Genomic DNA, 22,843 nt, shown 5'->3' on the forward strand with positions numbered 1-22,843 from the left:
TCAGCTCAGTGTCTAAGAAAATCACCAGAGGACAGGGCCAGCCTGACCTGTCTGTCCTGGCTACTTTTGTCTGGGATCAGTCCTTGGATATACAGAATTGAGAGGCCAAATTCTAATTTTGGCCATGGTCTCTGGACCTGAAAGCCGGTTCCTTTCCATAGGAAGGAAGGAACAGAGCCCCAGTATTTAAGGGGCAGATGAAAAATGGCCACCAGAGGCCAAGGCCAGCCAAAGCAAGCAGGATTTTGTTCTGAGTGATATCCTTGCATATAGGAATTGCTTTAGGGAGAGTTTCAATTTTGGCAATGGGCATCTGAAAAGGGGGGCGGTTCTTTCCCATAGCAAGAAAAGCACGGAGCCCCAGTTTTCCAGGAGCTGATGAGAGGCGGCCCTTGACATTGCAACGTCAGCCAGACCTGTCAGGGGACCCCTGGGAGGCCAAACCAGCCAGACCTGTTCCATGTTCCCTCAGTTCCATGGGGCCCCATAGTGTCCCAATGGTCCCTTGCTTCCCTGAGGCCCTGAGGTGCCATAATGCCCCCTTGGTGACACCAGGCCCTGAAGGGTCCCAATGGTCTCCATGGTTCCATCAGGCCCCACAGAGCCATAATGGTCTCTGGGTTCCATGAAACCCCGCTGTGTCACCATGGCCCCTTGGTTCCATGGGCTCCAGTGGTGCCACAATGATCCCCTTGGTTGCATGAGGTCCCCACAGTGTCCCAGTGATCTCCATGGGAAGGAAAGAACCCAGCCCCAGTGTTGCAGGGGCAGTCGCCAGAGGTCAAGGCCCGCCAGACTTGATGGTACTGGCAGATTGTGCCTGGGAGCAACCCTTGGATATACAGAATTTTGGAGGTGGAATCCCAATTTCAGACATGGACACCTGGATGATAATCCTGGTTCTTTTCCATTGGAAAGAAAGCACGGAACACTGATTACACAGTGACATTTGGGGATCTATGGGGAGTATTGGGGATCATTTCTGCACCATGTGACCCAACAGGAGCTTCTCTAATAAACTTTGCCTGAAGCTCCCACTGTGGCCATGACAGGAACCCCTGTGAGGGTCTGGGACATCCCGGCTCTTTGGCAGCCTGGGGACTCCTGGGATGTCACCATGGAATGGCTGTGACTGCCTCTGACCACAGGGCTCTTTACCATCCCCAGAAAGCCCTGGGAGGTGTCCATGGAGCCCCTGTCTCTGCCTGTGACATTCCAGATCTGGAACAGCCTGGAGACTCTTGGAAAGTCCCCATGGAACCCCTCTGAGGGCCTGTGAAAAATCTGATCCTTAGCAGGCAACCATCACCAGGAGCCTGATGGTATGGTCTGTTTCCATGGCAACCATCCCCAGCCCCCTGTTGCTATGGTCAGTTTCCATGGCAACCATCACCAGCCCCCTGTTGCTATGCTCAGTGCCTTTGGCAGCTCCATGGAGACCCCATGCTGGGCTGGTTGCCATGGACAACAGCTCAGGCCTGCAGCCAGAGCCCGTTGCCATGGCAACCATTGGCAGCCCCATCCCCCAGCTCATGGGATCCCAGAAGCACAGAATTGGCTGAGCTGGGAGGGACCCATCAGGATCCTCCAGTCCAACTGCTGGCCCTGCACAGGACACCCCAACAATGCCAGCCTGGGCCTGGCAGCGCTGCCCAAACACTGCTGCAGCTCAGAGAGCCCTGGAGCTGGGACCCTTCTCTGGGGAGCCTGGCCAGGGCCCCAGCAGCCTCTGGGCAAAAACCTTTTCCTGACATCCAACCTGAGCCTGCCCCGACTCAGCTGCAGCCGCTCCCTCCACTCCTGTCCCTGGGCACCAGAGGGAAGAGGTTCCCACAGCCCCAGCCAGGGACCCGCTCCCAAGGCTGCTGCCATGGCCACCAGGGCTGGCACCAGCTGGGATGCTTGGTTTCCATGGGCTGGGCTTCAGGAATGGGATTCCCCAATTTCCTGCTCATGCTAAAACCGCACTGCCCTCGCTGCCCTCCCGCCTCCCATGGAAAGCACAAAAGGCAAAGATCCCGGACTGCGTTAAGAACAATTTAATGGGAACAGCAACGAGATAAAGACCAAACAGGAACAGAAACAATATTGATAACAGAAGGGATAAATAAAACTGTTTACAGGGAAAATAAAAACACAACTCACTGGGTCTGCCTGGCTACAATATTTCTTGCCTGGAAAGGACACCCTTCTCCTCAGGGAGAGAGAGAGAGAGTCCCTTTCCTGTCCCTGGCAATGATCTGAGGTGGGAGTGAATGTAATGACAGGACCATGGCCAGACCCTCATGTTTTTCAATGCCACATCAGGTCATTGGCAAGGGCAGGACAAGGTACAGGTGTCTTCCCAGCATGGATCACAGGGAACATGGATCACCAGGGCTCTTTCCAATGTGGGTTCTCCCATGGGGGTTGAAATTGGAGTGGTGCATGAAGCTGTTCCTGCAATCAGAGCATTGGCAAGCCTTTCCTTACCGGTGACTCCGTTGGTGTCTGGTCAAGCTAGAGCTCTGGGTGAAGCTCTTCCCACACTGGGGACACTCGTAGGGCCTCTCCCCAGTGTGGATGCGCTGGTGGGTGACGAGGGTGGAGTTGTGCTTGAAGCCCTTTCCACAGTCAGGGCAGTAGAAGGGCCTCTCATCCGCATGAATCCGCTCATGCAGGTGGAGATTTGAGCTGGTCTGAAACCTCTTCCCACACGTGGGGCACTCGTAGGGTCTCTCCCCAGTGTGGATGAGCTGGTGCCTGATGAGGTGGGAGTTGCGCTTAAAGCCCTTCCTGCAAACAGGGCAGTGGAAGGGCCTTTCCTCTGTGTGAATCTGCCGGTGCCTGGCGAGATCAGGGCTGGTGTGAAACCTCTTCTGGCACTCAGGACACTCGTAGGGCCTCTCCCCAGTGTGGATGCACTGGTGGGTCAAAAGGGTGGAGCTGCAGCTGAAGCCCTTCCCACACTCCCCACACTCGTAGGGCCATTCCCCGGTGTGGATCATCTGGTGGCTGAGCAGGGTGCTGCTCGGCCTGAAGCTCTTCCCACACTCCAAGCACTTGTGGGGCTTTTTCCCATCATGAAGCTGCTCATGGGCCACCAGCTCCGAGCTCTGGCTGAAGCTCTGCCCACCTTCCTGGCTCAGGGTGGGTCTTTCCTCCTCAGAGCCCCCTGGGCTGGGTTTGGAGCCCCTTCTCCTGTGGGATCTCTGGGACTTGTCCTCCCTGTTGGAATTCTGCACCGTGGAGCCACTCAAAATGGCCTCTTCCATGATGTTCTGCCACAGGGATTTGCCCTCCCTGGTCTCCATCCTCAACTCCTTTTCTGGGGAAGGAAGGCCAAGGAGAGGATGGGATTTGCCTCCGTGCCAGAGGGAAGGGGAAGGAGATCCCCCCAGTGCATCCCCAGCAGGACGGGGTTGGCAGCAGGGTTGTCCTGCAGCTGGCGGCTGTACTAGGCTGGGAGATGGAGCAGGAGAGAGGGGGAAAGGGGCACTGACTTCCTCCTCACCTGCCTGGGGCTCCTGGGGCACCTTCTTCTTCCTCACAGACTCCTCCTCCATCTGGCCTAGTTTACGGGATGGAAAATCCTGTTTTGAGAAGAAAACAAGGGATAAGTACGTTGAATTTTGTACTTGTTTGAAGGCAAACCTGGGGAGGGACTAAACCAGGATTACAATTTAATAAGAAAATGCAGATCAAGGCAATGATACAGAAACACTGCCTTAAACTGACAGAGTCCGGATATAACCTGACACCCTGCTGCTCAGGGTGGTGGCAGCAGTCCCATTAAATGGTGGCTGCAGTCCTGTTGCAGTGATGAACATGATTCTGTCCAAGCAGTGATCCTGTAGAAGGGTCTGGTCTTCCTCTGAAGGTCCAGTGGTGGTTCTGGAGCTCTTGTCCTCTGGGAATCCAGTAGGCAAGCTGCTCCTGGTGTTGCAAGGCTCAGCTTATATCCAGGTAGGAATGCTTGGATCCTCCCCCTGAGCGGAGCATCCCACAGTGGGATGATGGAATTTTATCAGTCCTGCAGTGACACTCAATGGCCCATTCACAGAAGATCTCTCCCCTGGAGGGCGTTATCAGGGCTGAGTCATGGAAGAGATCAAGAACACTGCCCCACCTGTTTATAGCAGTTGATGAAGATGGGGATTGAAAACATGCATTTGGTTCCATCTTACACTGCAACCTGAAACAGTGGGGGAATCCCTGCTCAGGGGGTAAACACCACCCCCCTTACCCAAACTGGCTCAGGTGTAAAACCCCCACCCCGGGAAGGCCACACACACAGGGGACAATGTCACACTTGCCCTGCCCCAGGGGAGGTCTCTGTCCCTGTCACTCCTTTGCTCTCCCCTCCTTTTCTCTGTCTTTCCAACTCTACCTCATATTTACTGTTTAATAAAATCCCCCTTGGATTTGGTCTTGTTAGCACCTTAATTGAGGTGGAGGCATTACTCCGGAAATTTTCTTAACCAAACTGCAACATTATTTTGGCACAGTGAGTTCAGGGCACTGTTGTCTGACTCCAAGTGCCTTTGACAACAGCCTGGTTCCCTCTGAGGAGGTTGTGGTTCTCTCTGGAGGAACTCTTGGAAACTTGGAAACAGTCCCTCCTTCCTCCTGTGGAACTTATGGGAGAAATTATGAGGAAAATGGCTGTTGTGGGTAGCCAGGAAAAAGAAAATATTTTATTGTCCTTCCTTGAAAAGTTTCTTAAAATCACTGGAGGAAAGGGAGCAAATGATATCAGAGTGACTGATAAAGTTCATTTACTCCAAGGTGAGGAACACAAGGCTGCTAAAAGTCCCACAGGAAGCCCAGCTCAAGTAGCTAAATTCCCAAATAACTCCAGCCAGGGCTGTCCGGGAGGATTTTTTTGGAGAGTGTTCGGAGCCGGCAGATCCCGTACTCAAGCCCCGGATATCTCCGGGCTCCCTCAGAGGAGCTTTTTCCTGGGCAGAGGAGCCGCGATCGCCCCTTGGGAGGGTCCCGGGGGGTCCACGTGGGGATGGCCCGGTACCGACGGGGCGGGACATTGGTTTTGGGGATCCCCGTGAGAGCCGGGGCTGTGGAACGGGGGACCCCTGGGGCAGGGAGAGGGGAAGGGGCGATACCGGAGCTGGGGCACCCCCGGCAGCCCGGAGATGAGGTGGGGACGGGACCCCCTGACCCTGACAGGGGCGTGTCCTGGGGTGACTTCATGATGCTCGTGCCCCTTCGGTCCGTTTAGCCCAGAAATGAGTTCTGCACCTTTAAGGCTGGTTCTGAGAGCCAAGGGGAGGAGGAAGAAGCTGCAGTTTGTTTTCAGACACTGCACTCACTCCTGCACATTCCAGCTCCTGGATGGACAGAGGGCGGGACAGAGCTCTCCTTTGCTTTTAGTTAGTTTTTAGCTCTCTGAGGCAGAGATGTTCCCCCAAATGTGTTTTTTCTATTTCTTTGGAGCTGTTTAAACCTGTTCAGGACTGAACACCCAGAACACCACTGGCAGCCCCCACCTGTGGCCCACGTGGCCGGGCCTGGGCAGTGGCATTTCCAGCACTGGAGGGACTGATAAGAGGCTGATAAGAGACTGATAAGAGACTGAGTGAGCCGAGCTGCAGCCTCGGAGGGACTTGAGGAGTTTGCCCTCCCTTTTGGAGCAGCAGGAGGTTTTATTGCTTAATATTGTTCAAGTTTTGTACTGGTGAATGCCTTGCCTGTTAAATAAAGTTTTTTTCAGCTTTTCTCCAAGGAAATATTTTCCCGAACTGGCTGAGGGTGGGGCTGCTGAATCTGCATTCTTGAGGAAACTCCTTTTAGGGGTTTTCAACCAAATTTGCCCTAAACCAGGACAGGGCGGTGGAAAGGAGGGGAACCCCAAGTGGCTGGATTGAGGGGAGGCTGGAGAGGAGGACCCTGGGACTCCAAAACCTCCCAGAATCCCTAAGCAGGACCCTGGAGAGAGGGGATCCCCAGGACCCATGGGATCCCCAGCAGCCCTGAGATGGGGGACCAGCAGAACCCCAGAGGGATGAGACTGGAAATGGGAAACTCCTGGTGGATTATTTTATTCACTCTTGATTTTTGGACATCAGGTGACTTCTAGAGATGGACTTGGGCAAGAGGAATCCCCAACCCAAGGCATTCACAGCTTGTTTTTCCCCAGTCCACGATTTTCCCCAAACCTTCCAACAGTGACATCCTCCCTGTCCCGCTCTGGGTGAGCTCAGTCCCAAACCTGACCCTGATCCTGGTCTCAATCTCTCTCCACGTTTAGACACACTCACAGTTCTGTATTTCATCCCATTCCAGTCCCAAACTCATCTAGCCCCAGACCCAATCCCAACCCCAGCCCTAAAGCCAATCCCATCTCTAGCCTTAACCCCACTCCCAGCTCTAATCCAAATCTCAGCCCCAACTCCAAGCCCAGCCCCAATTCCAGCCCCTTCCTAAATCCTCAGCCCCAACCCAAATCCCAGGTTCAGCCCTTCTGGGGCTTTGGGGGTGTCTCTGTCCCTGTGGCCCCGATGATGTTTGGGTGGGGTCCCAGCAGGGCTGAGAGGGACAGAGACCCCCCCGGCCTCCCCAGGGGTGAGAAGGTGGCAGAGCCCCCCCAGCCCCAAGCAGCCTCAGCGGTGAGAGGGACACAGAGCCCCTGGTGCCCAGCCCTGCACGGGCATTGCCTGAGGCCAGAGGGATGGAGACCCCCCGGGCATCCCCCAGGGCCAGGGGACAGAGAGCCCCGAGCATGCCCTGGGCTGAGAGGGACAGAGACTGCCCCGAGCACCCCCTGGCACAGGGGAGAGAGGGAGGGAGACCCCCCAGGCATTCCCTGGGTGAGAATGATGGAGACTCCTGGGGAATGGCCTGGGGTGACAGGGACAGGGACAACCCTGGGGAATGGCCTGGGGTGACAGGGACAGGGACACCCCTGGGGAATGGCCTGGGGTGACAGGGACAGGGACAACCCCCCCAAAGCCCTCCCAAGCATCCCCCAGGGCAAGAGGCACAGAGACCTCTTGAGCATCCACTGGGCACTGGACAATATAAACTTGGCAGAAATCAAACTTATCTTTGCATAAATCATTTTGATGAATATTTGATTGTCCCACAAGTCACATGTGATGAAAACACAAACAAATCCCAAATATGAATAAACTGACAATAGAAGCAATTCTGTTGCAGTTCCTGGTTTAATCTGTCCCTGCACAGCTCCAGCTCAGCTGCTGGCAGGTTCCAATAAAAGAAAAGTAGAAATTAGGCCAAATATTGATTATGAAAAGGAAGGGAAAGCTCTGTGTAACTGTAACAAATGTGATAGGGCTGAATAGAATAATGATTCTCACATTTGGCAAAGAACCCAAGCCTGGGAATTCAGGAGTTATTTGGGAATTTAGCTACTTGAGCTAGGCTTCTTGTGGGACTTTTAGCAGCCTTGTGTTCCTCACCTTGGAGTGAATGAACCTTGTCAGTGTCGCTGGTAACATTTGCTCCCTTTCCTCCAGTGATTTTAACAAACTTTTCAAGGAAGGACAACAAAATATTTTCTTTACACCGGCCACCCAAAATGGCCATTTTCCTCCTCAGGTCTCCTGTAAGTTGCTCAGAGGACGCTGTGTCCAAGTTTCCAAGAGTTCCTCTAGAGAGAAGCACAACCTCCTCAGAGGAGGGAACCATGCTGTTGTCAAAGGCACTTGGGGTCAGAGAACAGTGCCTAAACCCACTGTGCCAAAATAATGTCACAATCTGGTTAAGAAAATAATAAGAGAGATTCCTCTGCCCCAATTAAGGTGCTAATGAGGCAAAATTCATCGTGGATTTTATTAAACAGTAAATGTGAGGTAGAGAGAGAGTTGGAAAGAAAGAGAAAAGGGGGGAGAGCAAGGGAGTGACAGGGACAGAGACCTCCCCTGGGGTAGGGCAAGTGTGACATTGTCCCCTGTGTGTGTGGCCTTCCCGAGGTGGGGGTTTTACACCTGAGCCAGTTTGGGTAAGGGGGGTGGTGTTCACCCCCTGAGCAGGGATTCCCCCACTGTTTCAGGTTGCAATGTAAGATGGAACCCAATGCATGTTTTCAATCCCCATCTTCATCAACTGCTAGAAACAGGTGGGGCAGTGTTCTTGATCTCTTCCATGACTCAGCCCTGATAACACCCTCCAGGGGAGATATCTGCTGTGAATGGGCCATTGTGTGTCACTGCAGGACTGATAAAATTCCATCATCCCATTGTGGGATGCCCCTCCCAGGGGGAGGATCCAAGCATTCCTACCTGGATATAAGCTGAGCCTTGCAACACCAGGAGCAGCTTGCCTACTGGATTCCCAGAGGACAAGAGCTCCAGAACCACTCCTGGACCTTCAGAGGAAGACCAGACCCCTCTACAGGATCACTGCTTGGACAGAATCACGTTCATCACTCCCACAGGACTGCAGCCAACATTTAATGGGACTGCTGCCACCACCCTGACCAGCAACAGGGTGTCAGGTTATATCCTGACTCTGTCAGCGTTTCTAAGGCAGCGTTTCTGTATCATTGCCTTGATCTTCATTTTCTTATTAAATTGTAATTCTGACTTAGACCCTCCCCCAGCTTTCCCTTCAATCCTGTACAAAAGACAATGTGCGCACCCTTTGTTTGGTTCCCAGAACCGGATTTCCCATTCCCAAAACTAGACTCAAAAGAGGAGGAGGCTGTGAGGAAGAGGAAGGAGCCCTGGGATGCCCAGGCAGGTGAGGAGGAAGTCAGTGCCCCTTTCCCCCTCTCTCCTGCTCCATCTCCCAGCCCAGCACAGCCCCTGGCTGTAGGACAACCCTGCTGCCAACCCCGTCCTGCCGGGGATGCACTGGGGGGATCTCCTTCCCCTTCCCTCTGGCATGGAGGCAAATCCCATCCTCTCCTTGTCCTTCCTCCCCCAGGGAAGAAGCTGAGGATGGAGACCAGGGAGGACAAATCCCATCCTCTCCTTGTCCTTCCTCCCCCAGGGAAGAAGCTGAGGATGGAGACCAGGGAGGACAAATCCCCTTGGCAGAACCTCGTGGAAGAGGCCATTTTGAGTGGCTCCACACTGCTGAATTCCAGTGTAGAGGAAAATCCCCAGAGATCCCACAGGAGGAGGGGCTGCAAACCCAGCCCAGGGGGCTCTGAGGAGGAAAGACCCACCCTGAGCCAGGAAGGTGAACAGGGCTTCAGCCAGAGATCAGAGCTGGTGGCCCAGGAGCAGCTTCATGATGGGGAGAAGCCCCACAAGTGCTTGGAGGGTGGGAAGAGCTTCAGGCAGAGCAGCACCCTGATCAGCCACCAGATGATCCACACTGGGGAATGGCCCTACGATTGTGGGGAGTGTGGGAAGGGCTTCAGCTGCAGCTCTGCCCTCATCATCCACCAACGCATCCACACTGGGGAGAGGCCCTACAAGTGTCCCCAGTGTCAGAAGAGGTTTCGGAGAAGTTCCCATCTCCTCCAGCACCAGCAAATTAATTCAGAGGAGAGGCCCTTCCTCTGCCCTGACTGTGGGAAGGGCTTCAAGCAGAAATCCCACCTCATCAGGCACCAGCGCATCCACACTGTGGAGAGGCCCTACGAGTGCGGGGAATGTGGGAAGGGCTTCAGCTGCAGATCCACCTTTGTGAAACACCTAAGCATCCACACTGGGGAGAGGCCCTACGAGTGTCCCCAGTGTCAGAAGAGGTTTTGGACAAGCTCCGATCTCCTCAAGAACCAGCGAATTCACTCAGAGGAGAGGCCCTTCTGCTGCCCTGATTGTGGCAAGGGCTTCAAGCGGAAATACCACCTCATCAGGCACCAGCTGTGCATCCACACTGGGGAGAGGCCCTACGAGTGTCCCCAGTGTGGGAAGAGCTTCACTTTCAGCTGTAACTTGACCAGACACAAACAGAGTCATGGGTAAGTGAAGCCCTGCAAATGCCCCAGTTTCAGGGGGAGCTGCGTTCACTGCTCCAAATTCATCCTCCACTGGAGGTCCCACATTGGGAAGAGCCACGGTGGTCCATGTTCCCTGTGATCCATGCTAGGAAGACACCTGTCCCTTTTCCTGCCCCTCCCAGTGACATGATGTGGCATTGAAAAACATGAGGGTCTGGCCATGGTCCTGTCATTACGTTCACTCCCACCTCAGATCATTGCCAGGGACAGGAAAGGGACTCTTTCTCTCTCACCCCTGAGGAGAAGGGTGTCCTTTCCAGACATGGGAAATTGTGGCCAGGCAGACCCAGTGTGTTGTGTTTTTATTTTCCCTGTAAAGTTTTATTTATCCCTTCTGTTATCAATATTGTTTCTGTTCCGTTTGTTCCGTATCTTGTTGCTGTTCCCAATATATTGTTCTTATCCCAGCCTGGGATCTTTGCCTTTTTTGATTTCCATGGGAGGTGGGAGGGCAGCGAGGGCAGCACGGTTTTAGTGGGAGCAGGAAATTGGGGAATCCCATTGCTGAAGCCCGGCCCGTGGAAACCGAGCATCCCAGCTGGTGCCAGCCCTGGTGGCCATGGCAGCAGCCTTGGGAGCGGGTCCCTGGCTGGGGCTGTGGGAACCTCTTCCCTCTGGTGCCCAGGGACAGGAGTGGAGGGAGCGGCTGCAGCTGAGTCGGGGCAGGCTCAGGTTGGATGTCAGGAAAAGGTTTTTGCCCAGAGGCTGCTGGGCCCTGGCCAGGCTCCCCAGGGCAGGGTCCCAGCTCCAGGGCTCTCTGAGCTGCAGCAGCGTTTGGCCAGCGCTGCCAGGCCCAGGCTGGCATTGTTGGGGTGTCCTGTGCAGGGCCAGCAGTTGGACTGGAGGATCCTGATGGGTCCCTCCCAGCTCAGCCAATTCTGTGCTTCTGGGATCCCATCAGCCTGGGGATGGGGCTGCCAATGGTTGCCATGGCAACGGGCTGTGGCTGCAGGCCTGAGCTGGTGTCCATGGCAACCACCCCTGGCATGGGGTCTCCATGGAGCTGCCAAGGGACTGAGCATAGCAACAGGGGGCCTGTGATGGTTGCCATGGAAACTGACCATAGCAACAGGCTCCTGGTGATGGTTGCCTGCTAAGGATCAGATTTTTCACAGGCCCTCAGAGAGGTTCCATGGGGACTTTCCAAGAGTCTCCAGGCTGTTCCAGAGCTGGAATGTCACAGGCAGGGACAGGGGCTCCATGGACACCTCCCAGGGCTTTCTGGGGATGGTAAAGAGCCCTGTGGTCAGAGGCAGTCACAGCCATTCCATGGTGACATCCCAGGAGTCCCCAGGCTGCCAAAGAGCCAGGATGGCCAGACACTCACAGGGGTTCCTGTCATGGGCACAGTGGGAGCTTCAGGCAAAAGCTTTTTTTCTTTATTGGAGAAACACCTTCTGAGTCATGAGATGGACAAATGACACCCAACAGCCACCATGGATCCTCAAACTCCTGCAGGGCCTCTAGACTCTTAAAATTCCTTCTAAGAGAGGAGACTGGGAGCGGCTGGATCCAATCCCAGACCTAGAATTTTGCAAAGGTGTAAAAGATTGAACAGGTGGAATTGAAATTTAGCACAATTTGTCCCACAAGATTAACAATTGAATACCAGATAAATTAGTATAAATACAGCTCTGATTGCGTCTGATCATGATCGGACAGAATGATCTTAACCAGAGTTATTTACTCCACAGTTCAGGAGCTATAACAATTATTAGAATATAGTGCTCTAGGAAGCAACAGGGCGCCTTGCTGTAGTCATTGGTGCCCATTGCAGGCAGAGCCTCCTGCTCCAGCAGGAACTGCCTTTCCTATGCCATCAGCAGGGCAGGTCCCGCTGCAGGAAAAGCCCCAGGCCAGCCCCAGCACAGGGAAGGCCTCGGGCACAAGGGCAGAGTGCCGTGCTGGGAGCTGTGCCAGGGAGAGCCTGAGGCACCAAAGGCACCTTGGCAGCAGCAGCCGCTTGCAGGCCATGGCCAGAAGCCTTCCTTGGCAGCCCAGCCTGGTGGCCACCACTGCAGAGCTGCTGCCTCAGGGCTCCTTCCTGGCTGGCCTCTGAAAAGCCACTTCTGCTCCAGGAGCCTGACTGGGAAGCCATTGGCCCCAGCACCATGGGGACAAGATATCAATGACAAAACTCTTCATGCCAGCAGAGCCAAGGCAGGGCCAGAGGAAAGGGCAGAGCCAGGCCCAGGGGACAGGGCTGCCATGGTGATGGCTGTGAGGTCACTGCCCCTGCAGCAGCCTGGCTGCCCTCAGCAGACATTGTGGCCAGAAGCGTTGTGAGGGCACCCAGCACAGCAGAGAACCCACATGACAGGAATCCTGTCACTGGGGAGGGCAGGGGTTTCACTGGGTCAGGCTGTACAAAGCTTCTGATCTTGGACAATTCCTGGGATGGGGCGTCCACTTCTCTGGAAAAATAGTTGCAGTTTCATGCCATGCTTTAATAATTGTATAATATTTTCTCTTCTAACAAATGTAAATCCACCCTCATTCAGTATACAGGTATTGACCATTTTTCTGTAATGGCAAGATTTGGGAGAAAATAACATTGATCAGTATTTTTCCATTTTCACAAACGTTGGAGAGGACCCGAAAACCTCCCAAGATGGGGTTTTGAGGCCTCATCACAAAACCAGCAGGGAGAGTCTGCAGGCTCTGTGCTCAGTGGGGTGGAGACTGAGGACAGAACAGGAGTAGCCTGGGAGGGATGGAAGGGTGGTTTCAGAGAGGCTGGAGCTTTTCTTCCTAGTGGGAATGAGCCTGAAGAAGACATAATAGCACCAAGTGCAGCTGGGGAGGCCGAGAGTGGACACCAGGAGAAAGGAATTTCCCTGCCAGGGCAGGGCTGTGGTGTAGCACGTCCCCCAGCAGGAGCCTGGAGCAGCCCAAGGCTTTGTGTGGGCAGGCAGAGGCAGGCAGGAGGCAGAGCTGTCAGCAAAGGAAGGGGCCAGCCAGGTGGGGCAGCCGGGGGATGCCGACAGCCTGCAGGGACAGAGGCACAGGTTTGCTCAGCACCAGAGACACCTTTGCCTTGCTTGTCCCCACCTGTCATCACTGCCACCAGTGTTCTGCTCTACCTGGAACCCGGGGATGCTTTCTCACTCCTGTCCCTCAGAAGGATCTATTTAAAGTATGAGAAACTTTCTTGTTTCACCCTCTTTTTGAGTCCCTGAGAAGTTCTTTAAGCACACTCTGAGGGACTGAGTCTGATGCAAAGAGCACCAAAGCCCCAGAGGGTCATTAAAGTCCTTGTGCTGTGTCTGTGCTGCTGAGCTGGGCCAGGCTCCTGGCCCAGAGGCAGCTCCTGGCAAGGGCAGCAGAGTTGCAGAGAGACAGCTCTGGCAAGGAGCAGCTCCTGTGCATATCCCAGCAGGGCTGGGGCACTGCCAGGGCCCCTCAGGGACACCAGCAGGGCACAGACAGAGCTCCCAGGGGCTCAGCACTGGCAGGGGCTGTGGCATGTCCCAGAGGGGGCTGTGTCACAGCAGCTCCGCTGTGGCTATGTCATGGAGGCACAGAGCAGCTGTGATGTCAGCAAGGGGCTGTGTGTCAGCACAGAGTTCATTGTGTGAGGTCACAGATTGGGCTGTGACATCAAAGAGTTTGTTGTGTGAGGTCACTGAGCAGCTACAGCATCATAAAGGGAACTGTGTGACATCCCAGAGCAGGCTGTGACATCATGGCATGGCTGTATGACATCACAGAGCTGGCTGTGAGGTCAAAGTGTTTGCTGTGACATTACAGAGTGTCAGTATGACATCACAGAGAGGGTTTTGTGGCATCACAGAGGGGGTTGTGACATCACACAGCTGTCTGTGACATCATAGTGTGAGCCCATAGAGCAGATCGTGCTGTCATAGATCGTGGCTCAGTGACATGAGGGAGTGGGTTGTGACATCACCGGGTGGCTGTGTAACATCATAGAGCAGGCTGTGAAATTACAGAACAAACTGTGACATCGCAGTGTGACGCTTTGACATCAGAGTCTTCTGTGACATCACAGAGCAGCTCTGTAACATCACAGGGGCCTATGTGACATCACAGGAGACTGTGTGACATCATAGGAGGAAATGTGACATCACAGGGGACTGTGTGACATCACAGGGGGATGTGTGACATCACACGGGGACTCCATGACATCACAGGGGCCTATGTGACATCACAGGAGGCAGTGTGACATCACAGGGGCTGTGTGAGGTTCCTGGGGAGGTCACTCTGCCCCGGCCCCCCTCACAGTTCCCCCCAGAGCAGTCCAACCCTGCCCGTGCACAGCGGGGTCCCCTGTCCCCCTGGGTCCCCCCGCCCCCGGCCCCGCAGCCTCCCCCAGAGGATGTTCCATGAGATCGACCCCAGAGCCTGACACGGGGACGGGGGCCCGGGGCCCTGGGGGTGGCACAGGGGGACAGGGAGCCCCCGGCAGCGTCCCTGTGACCCTCAGGGCCAGAGCCTGGGCCAGGGCTCCTTCACCCTGGTACCAACGAGGCCTTGAGAGTGCTGAAAAAGTCCCCAGCAAGGGAGCAGCAAAAGCCAGATTTAATATTAAGGGACAGCAGCACAAAGTTCCTTGGCAAGAGTCACTCTGCTCCTGACTGGACACTTCAGGCACACCAAGGAAACAAAACAACAACAAAACCAAACAAAATGCAGGCAATCAAACTAGAAATGAACTGAGAACTGTCCCTGTGTATGTGTTACACAAGGACAGTGAGGGCAAGGATGAAAGGAATACAGCCCAAAAGCTTAACAGAGCTCAATCTTAACAGGACTTAAGTTAAACATTAACCCTAAATGATACCTTCAATTTCACAATTAAGCAAAAAACAGCATTTAGCAGGATTTAATCTAACTTTTAACCTATGACTTTGCAATTTAACAGAGGATTAACATTTAACAGTATTTGACTCAGCTTATAACTTATACTAAATATAGCAACTTAGGGAAACAACAACTCTTAGCGGTGTTTAGCTTCACTTAGACCTCGTGACTTAACCTTACCTACAGGCAATGTAGGTAAGGTTAAGACATCCTGGCCACACTTGGCACCAACAGCTTTCTTTGGCAGTGTGAGAACAGGGATGTTGTGCCACTGAGGGAACAAAACCAGTTCCCAGGGCTGCTCCTACAGAAAGCAGGAGCTGGATGGGCAGCAGCAGTGCCTGGAGCAGACAGTGTTTGTGATGAGCTGCAGAGGAGCTGAGCCCAGGGGCTGTTGGCCAAGGCTGAGCCCCAAGGAGCATTTCTCAGCTGGCAGGGTGGCCTGAGAAGGGGAGGGGGGAATGCAGCAGCACAGGGCCCATGGAACCAAGGGAGCATTGTGAAACTGTGGGGCCCTGTGAGACCAAGGGACCACGGTGACACTGTGGGGCCTCATGGAATCATGGAGAGCACTGTGACATTGCTGGGCCTCATGGAACCATGGGGACCATACTGACAATGTGTGGCTCCATGGAATGCAGGGATCATTGTGACACTGAGAGGCCCCATCAAACCAAGGGTCCATTGTGACACCGTGGGGCCTCATGGAACTGTAATGCCATTGTGACACTTTGGGGTGTCATGAGACCAAGGGGCCATTGTGACACTGTAAGACCCCAGGGAGCCAAAGGTCCATTGTGACATTGCAAGACCTCATAGAACCTAATGGGGAGACCATTTGGACACTTCAGAGCCTCATGGAACCAGGGTCCATTGTGACTCTGAGGGGATTCATAGAATCATGGAGACTCATAGAATCATTGCGACACTGTGAGGCCCAATGGAATAAGCAAAGCATTGTGACACTGTGAGGCCTCATGGAAACCGTGAGACCATTGTGATCCTGGGGGTCCCCACAGAACCAAGAGGACCATTGTGATACTGTGGGGCCTGGGGAAACCAAGAGGCCTTTGTGAGACTGCAGGGCTGCATGGAACCAAAGGTCCATTGTGACATTGCTGGGCCTGATGTCATCAGTGGACCACTGTGACACTGTGGAGCCAAAGGAGACCATTGTGACACTGCAGGGCTGCATAGAACCGAGGGGCTATGGTGACATTGTGGAACCCCATTCAACCAAGTGTTCATTGTGACACTGCAGGGTTGCATGGAACCAAAGGTCCATTGTGACATTGCCGGGCCTGATGTCATCAGTGGACCACTGTGACACTGTGGAGCCAAAGGAGACCATTGTGACACTGCAAACCCCCAGGGTCCAAAGGTCCATTGTCACACTGATGGGCTCATGGAACAGAGGAGTCACGTGACATTCTGTGGCCTGGGGAGCCATTGTGACACTGCAAGGCCTCGTGGAATCACTGGGACCATGGTGACACTGCAGGACCTTGTAGCATCGTTGGCACCATTGTGACACTCTGGGACCCCACTGAACCAAGGGTCCATTGTGACACTGCTGGACCCCATGGAATCAAAGCACCATTGGGACACTGTGGGGCCCCATGGAACCAAGGGGACCATGGTGATAGTGCAGGCCCTCATAAAACCAAGGGAACACAGAAACGGTCTAGTTGGTTTGGCCTCCCATGGACTACCTAATTGGTCCAGCTGGTCTTGGCATGTTGAGGGTCTCTTCTCATCTGCTGCTGGAACACTGGGGCTCCATGCTTTTCTTGCCATGGGAAAGAAATCTCCTTCTCCTCCAGGCACCCATGGCCACAATTAGGATTTCACCTCCAAATTTCCTTATTCCCACAGATTTTTCCCATAGGAATATGGCCAGGACAAGTCTGGCTGGCAATGGTTTCAGAAGGGTCACCTCTCATTGGTCCCTGAAACACTGGGGAAGGCTCTGTGCTTTCCTTCCTATGGAAAAGAACTGTGCTGCTTCTCCAAGTGCCCATGGCCGAAATTGGGTTTCCAACTCCAAAATTCCTTAAATGCAAGGACTGCTCCCAGACAAAATCTGCCATTCCTGACAAGTCTGGATGGCCTTGGCCTAGTGAGGCTCTCACCTGCCTTCCAAACACTGGGGCTCTGTGCTATGGAAAAGAACTATCTTTCTCACCCAGGTGTCCATGGGCAGAATTGGGATTTCACCTTTAACATTCCCTATTGTGACAGACTTGCGGAGATTGTTGACTGGAAACATTTTGTGTGTGGGGGAGGAAGGGGCAGGTCCAGCCTTGCCCTGCCCTGGAAGCCCAGCCCTGCCCTGCCCTGGAACCCCAATCCCCCCAGAGCCTCTATCCCAGCCCAGCAGTGGCTGCCAGTCCCTGGCACAGCACAGGCAATGCTCCACAGCCACCTCTGCAGCCCCAGCCCAGCTCCTGAGGGACCAAATGAGCCCAAGTCCCACCTGGGGGAAGGGCCCAGGGAGACCAAGGGGTATTGAAGGCTGACCACAAGGCAAGCACATAGCTTGACCCTGGACCCTCTTGGAATTCCATCTGAACACTGCTGGAATCCAGGAGTTGGTAGCTGTGTGTGTGCTTCTCTGTATCTTTTTGTCTTCTATTTTTGTCCTCTTGCAAATTTTGATTAACTTAAAATTGAACAAACTAAGAGTTTGTGAAGTTGAATGGGCCAAGGTAATGCTCTGAGAGGTGTTTTCTGTTGATTAAATGTCATAATAACCCTTTTGCCAAAGTTTCTCTGTTTTTCTAAAGTAAAGGCTGTTTGGTTGTTTTGAGCTCCTGAGAATTTCCTGTTGGTATTTCTCCAGTGCTCCAATTCGGAGTACACAAGCAATTGTATTTCCTTTTAAATGTCTCCTTGAGAGAGTTTTTTTGGAGATGGGGGTCAGGGCTTGTCTGTCCTGCTTGGCCCAGCCCAGGCAGGGCTTTCCCAGCCACATTCCACACTCCATTGCCCAGCTGGAGCCGCTGGTGCCTCTGAGTTGTGCTGCCCCAGCCCCAGGGACGCTCTCCTTGTCTGCCCATTCCCCCACGGTCTCTGGGCAGGGATGGCCTCACTGGGGGCTGCTGACATCCTCAGCAACTTGGAGGCTGCTGCTGAATTTCCCTGCTCCAGAGGCTTGTTCAGCCTTCAGCTCTTCAGTGCAGGAATTCAGTGTCCCAGGGCTCATTGACATTTAGAACACCTGAACAAGCCAAGCCACTGGGAATCATTTTAATTTAATTTTCAAATCCTTTGTGGTTAATTAGACAGATCTCAGTAGTATATCCAAAGTGAATGCAATATATTTAAAAAGACAGTGAGAAAAAGATTTTTCAGGTCCTGTTTTTTTTCTTCCTGATAATTCATTGATATGTGCAATCTCCAATTGACATTGAATCCAAGTTCCTCCTCATGCAGTTGGAATGGATATGAAAATCAAGACCCTTCATGGCTGACAATCAATCAGACTCTGTCCCTACCCCCACCCCACCATTTCCCCCATCCAAGCCCTGGCACTCAGAGCAGCCTTGTGCAAATCTGAGCTCCCTCCAGCCCAGGCTGCACCTGCAGCTTTCAGCTCCTTGGCTCCAACTCCCACCTGCTTTCCTTGGAGAAGGAGCTGCCCAAGACACAGAGGGATGTTCATTTCTTGTCAGCCAACAAAGCCAAGGGAAGGCACAGCTCCATGAAATGCAAAAGTCTTTTTTCTCCCTGGCTCTCCCCCTGATCCCCACAGCCTGTCCTGTTTCCTTCATCCCTGCATTGCCAGGGACTCTCTGGGTCAAGGGTGCTCTGCTCTGGCTATGGAGGGAGGTGCAAGTGCCACCACTGGAGTGGGAACCACAACTCATCAGGTTTGTGTCCTTTGGGGATCAGGAACTGGTGAGACTCAGAGGAACACAAAGTTTCTCTTCATGGCCAACAGAGCACAGTTGAACAGGACACAATTCAGTAACACTCATGCTCTTCCCTGAGCTATGTGCAATGTCCCAGCAGTGCCTGATGAGTCCACCATCCACAAGTGATTTCCATCCTAAAAGTAATTTTAGACAAAATGTGCTCCTGTTACAGATATAAACACAATTAAGTTCTTGTATCAGAATGCTCATCCTGGAGTGGGGGCAAAACAGCTCCAACAATTCCTGATTTGCAAAGCTGTCAGTGGTGGATGGAGAAGGGAGGTCAGGCTGCTCTTGGTGTTGAGGAAATGCTTAAACCAGCCTGACTCATTTCATCTCCTCCTGTCCTGGCTGATCTTCCCTCTTTCCCCTTCCACCCATTGGCTTTTGTCTCCCACCAGGCCCCCGGTGAAGAGCCTGGCTCTGTGTTCTCCATCCCCTCCTCGCTGGCACTGCCAGGCTGGGATGAGGAGCCCCTCAGCCTTCCCTGCTCTGGGCTGGACAAGCCCAGCTCCCTCAGCCTCTGCTCACAGCCCAGGGGCTCCAGCCCCACCTTGGAGGCCCTTCCCAGGCCCTGCTCCAGCTGCCAGACATCTTTCCTGCCCTGGGCAACCCAACCCAGGCCACAGTGACCTGGATAATCCCTGTCCTTGATGTGCTGGTCACACAGCCCTGGCCCCTTGTCCCCATGTCAGGCTCTGGGGTGGATCCTGTGGAACATCCTTTGGTGGAGGCTGTGGCTCCAGGTGGGCCAGGGGGATCCCAGGGGACAGGGACCCCGCTGGGCATGGACAGCATTGGACTTGTTGGGAGAAACTGTGAGGGGGAGCTGGGGCAGAGTGACCAACCCAGTGACCTGACACAGCCCTGCTGGGATGGCACACAGCCCCTCTGGGATGTCACACAGCCCCTCTGGGATGTCACAGCCTGCTCTGTGAGCTCACAGCCCCTTCCCTAATGTCACACAGGCGGTCTCTGATGTCACAGCCAATTCTGTGATGTCTTAGTCTTCTCTGGGATGTTAGACCTCTGCCCTGTGATGTCACAGCTGTCTCTGTGATGTCACAGAGGCAGTCTATGATGTCACAGCTGCTCAATGACCTCACATGACACACTCTGTGATGTCCTAGCCCACTCTGTGACCTCATGTTACCAGATGATCAATTGTCTACACCAGGTGAGCTGACACCTGGAGCTTGTTCTCCACATCACCAGGCCTATGGAAACCACACAAGGCCCATTGTGTGAGAAGGGGAACTGGAAGTTCAGCAGCCTCAGTGTCCTGCCAGCTCCGCCAGGCCCACTGGAACATTGGAGTTTTCAAGTTTTCAATATTCTGGGTAAGAAAGAGAGGCAGTAACAAAACTTTTACACAGGAATTAGGAAAGGCAGACTTTGGCCTGTTCTGGATGCAGATTTGGGAGTACCAAATCAGGTACTGATTTATTTCAAGGGAAACAGCCCTTAAAATAAATGGGGTCCAGGAAGGATGAACACATTTCAAGAAAGTAATCTTAAGGGGGAAGGAGCAGCCTGTCCCAGTGTGGCAAAAGATGTGCTAGAGAGAAAAATGACTGTCCTGGCTGCCAATGGAGCTTTTGTGGGAAAAGGGGAAAATGGACTGAAAACTCAGGAAGTGTTTAAGGATGTCATTAGGTTATGCAGAAAGAAAAGTTGATACTTGAAAACTCAATCAGAACTTAACCTATAAGGTTCTGTAAAAAATAAAAATGTTAAAAAAATGTTTTTAAAAAAAATTTATAGCAAAAGGAGGGAGAAGGAGAACCTCTACTCTTCATTGGATGCAGTGGAGAATATAGTAACTAAAAATAAGGAAAAGGCTGAGCTACTTAACACCTTGTTTCTCTCAATTTTCAATATTAGGACAGGCTGTCCTCGGGACAAGTGTTCTCCTGAGCTGGTAGATGGGCACAGGGAGCACAACAGCCCCCTGGAATCCAGGAGGAAGCAGCTGGGGACCTGCTGAGCCACTCAGATGCTCACAGGTGTCTCTGGGATCAGATGGGATCCATCCCAGGGGGATGAGGGAGCTGTGGATGAGCTCCCCAGGCTGCTCTCCATCATTTACCATCAGTCCTGGCTCAGCAGGGAGGTCCCAGAGCACTGGAGGTGCCAGGGTTAGCCCATCCCCAGGAAGGGCTGGAAGGAGGATCTGGGGAGCTCCAGGCCTGTCAGCCTGACCTGGGTGCCCGGCAAGGTTATGGAACAGATCACCTTGAGTGCCATCACAGGGCACCCACAGGATGGCCCAGGAATCAGAGCCAGCCAGCGTGGATTTCAATATCTACACTGATGGTCTGGATGAGGGGATTGAGTCCATCATCAGCAAATTTGCAGATGACACCATGCTGGGTGATAGTGTGGATCTGCTGGAGGGTAGGAGGGCTCTGCACAGGGCCCTGGACAGGCTGGATCCAGGGCCCAAATCCAACAAGGTGAGGTTTAACAAGTCCCAGTGCCGGGTCCTGCACTTTGGCCACAACAACCCCTGCAGCACTACAGGCTGGGGACAGAGTGGCTGGAGAGCAGCCAGGCAGAAAGGGACCTGCCGGGACTGATGGACAGCAGGCTGGACATGAGGCAGCAGTGTGCCCAGGTGGCCAAGAAAGTCAATGGCTCCTGGCCTGGATCAGGAATGGTGTGGCCAGCAGGAGCACAGCTGCTGTGCCAGCCGTGATCTGCCCCCAGCTCTGCACACAGACATTGCTGCTGCAGCTCCAGAGAAGGGAACACAAGGGGATCACTGCAGAAAACTCTGCTGGGAGATCCTTTAGTTCCTTTAAAGCCACACGGAGTGCAGCGACTCACTGACACAATCTGTGGCCACAGGGAAGATGGAGAGAAACAAAATGATAAATGGCAAAACCAATGGCTTTTCTTTGTGGACAATATTAAAAAACTGAAATATGGGGAAAAAAAGAAGAAACCCACAACCAAACCCAAAAGAATTATCAAAGGTGATTTATATTACATGGCCTGTCCCTGCTGCAGCCCCGGCACTACCACCCCCAGGGCTGTGCCCGGCCCCGAGAGCACTCAGGCCCTACAGCAACACCAGGACCACCAGGGCAGCGGGGCAGGCCCACGGCAGCAGCACTGGAAACACCAAGTGCTGCTGCTGCTGCTGCTGGGCACAGCTGCTGGGCCAGCACTGATCTGCCCCAGCTCTGCACACAGACATTGCTGCTGCAGCTCCAGAGAAGGCAACACAAGGGCATCTCTGCAGAAAACTCTGCTGGCAGATCCTTTAGTTCCTTTAAAGGCACCAAAAGCACAACTCCTCAGGGACTGATGGACAGCAGGCTGGACATGAGGCAGCAGTGTGCCCAGGTGGCCAAGAAGGCCAATGGATCCTGGCCTGGATCAGGAATGGTGTGGCCAGCAGGACGAGGACAGAGATGGGCTGTTGGCAGGGCAGGGAACAGGGGAGAGATGTGAGAAGAAATTTGTATCAGGAAGAGGAAAGAAAGCAAAGGAGAAGTGAAGGAAATGCTCAGGGCAGTCGGGGGGTGGCTGCCAGGCAGCCCTGGCTCTGAGCAACAGCGTCTGCAGTGGCACAGGAAACTCCCAGCTGATGGGAACAAACTTTCTGGCTGAGTGCAGAGGCCAGGACAAAGCTGAGTGGTTTCCCTGGTGTCCCGCAGCCCTTGCTGGCCCCAGGGGCTGATGGCATTTGTGCTCCCTCAGGTTCATGTCCCCACAGCAACAGCATGGGCGTGCTGCCCCTGCTGTGTGCAATGCAAACAGGGGCTGCTGGGGCAGTGCTGCCGTGTCTGTGCCTGCAAGGATGGGGCACCTGTGTGAGCTGGGGGAGAGGCCAGGGCTGCGGACGGGGGATGTTGTTGGCAGCTGCATGAGGACGCTCTGGGACGCTGCCCTGGGCTGTGCAGCGCACTGGGGATGGATCAGCCCCTGCTCTGCTGCTCCTTCCCGTCTGCCCCAGGGCCCTTGCAGAGCCCCAGCCATGCTGTTTGCCCCAAGCCTGCCCACGGCCAGCCTGGGGCTGCTGACGGGGGTTTCTGTGCTGAGCATTGGCCTGGCCGTGTTCTTGAGAGAGCCTGGTCAAGGAGCCTGGAGCCTCCAGGGCCTGGCCTGAGGCGTCAGCGCTGCCCCAGCAGTGCCCATGGCCTGTCCCTGCTGCAGCCCCGGCACTGCCACCCCCAGGGCTGTG

At 53.9% G+C, this 22,843-nt stretch overlaps 1 pseudogene; it reads left to right on the forward strand.

Moving 5' to 3' along the window:
- LOC129047051 (zinc finger protein 135-like) overlaps nt 1-9,878 on the forward strand; it is a 208,199-nt pseudogene extending 198,321 nt beyond the window's left edge.
- The last annotated feature ends 12,965 nt before the right edge of the window (nt 9,879-22,843 follow it).

The sequence above is a fragment of the Molothrus ater genome, chromosome 34, assembly GCF_012460135.2.
Source record: "Molothrus ater isolate BHLD 08-10-18 breed brown headed cowbird chromosome 34, BPBGC_Mater_1.1, whole genome shotgun sequence".
In the NCBI taxonomy this organism is placed as follows: domain Eukaryota; kingdom Metazoa; phylum Chordata; class Aves; order Passeriformes; family Icteridae; genus Molothrus; species Molothrus ater.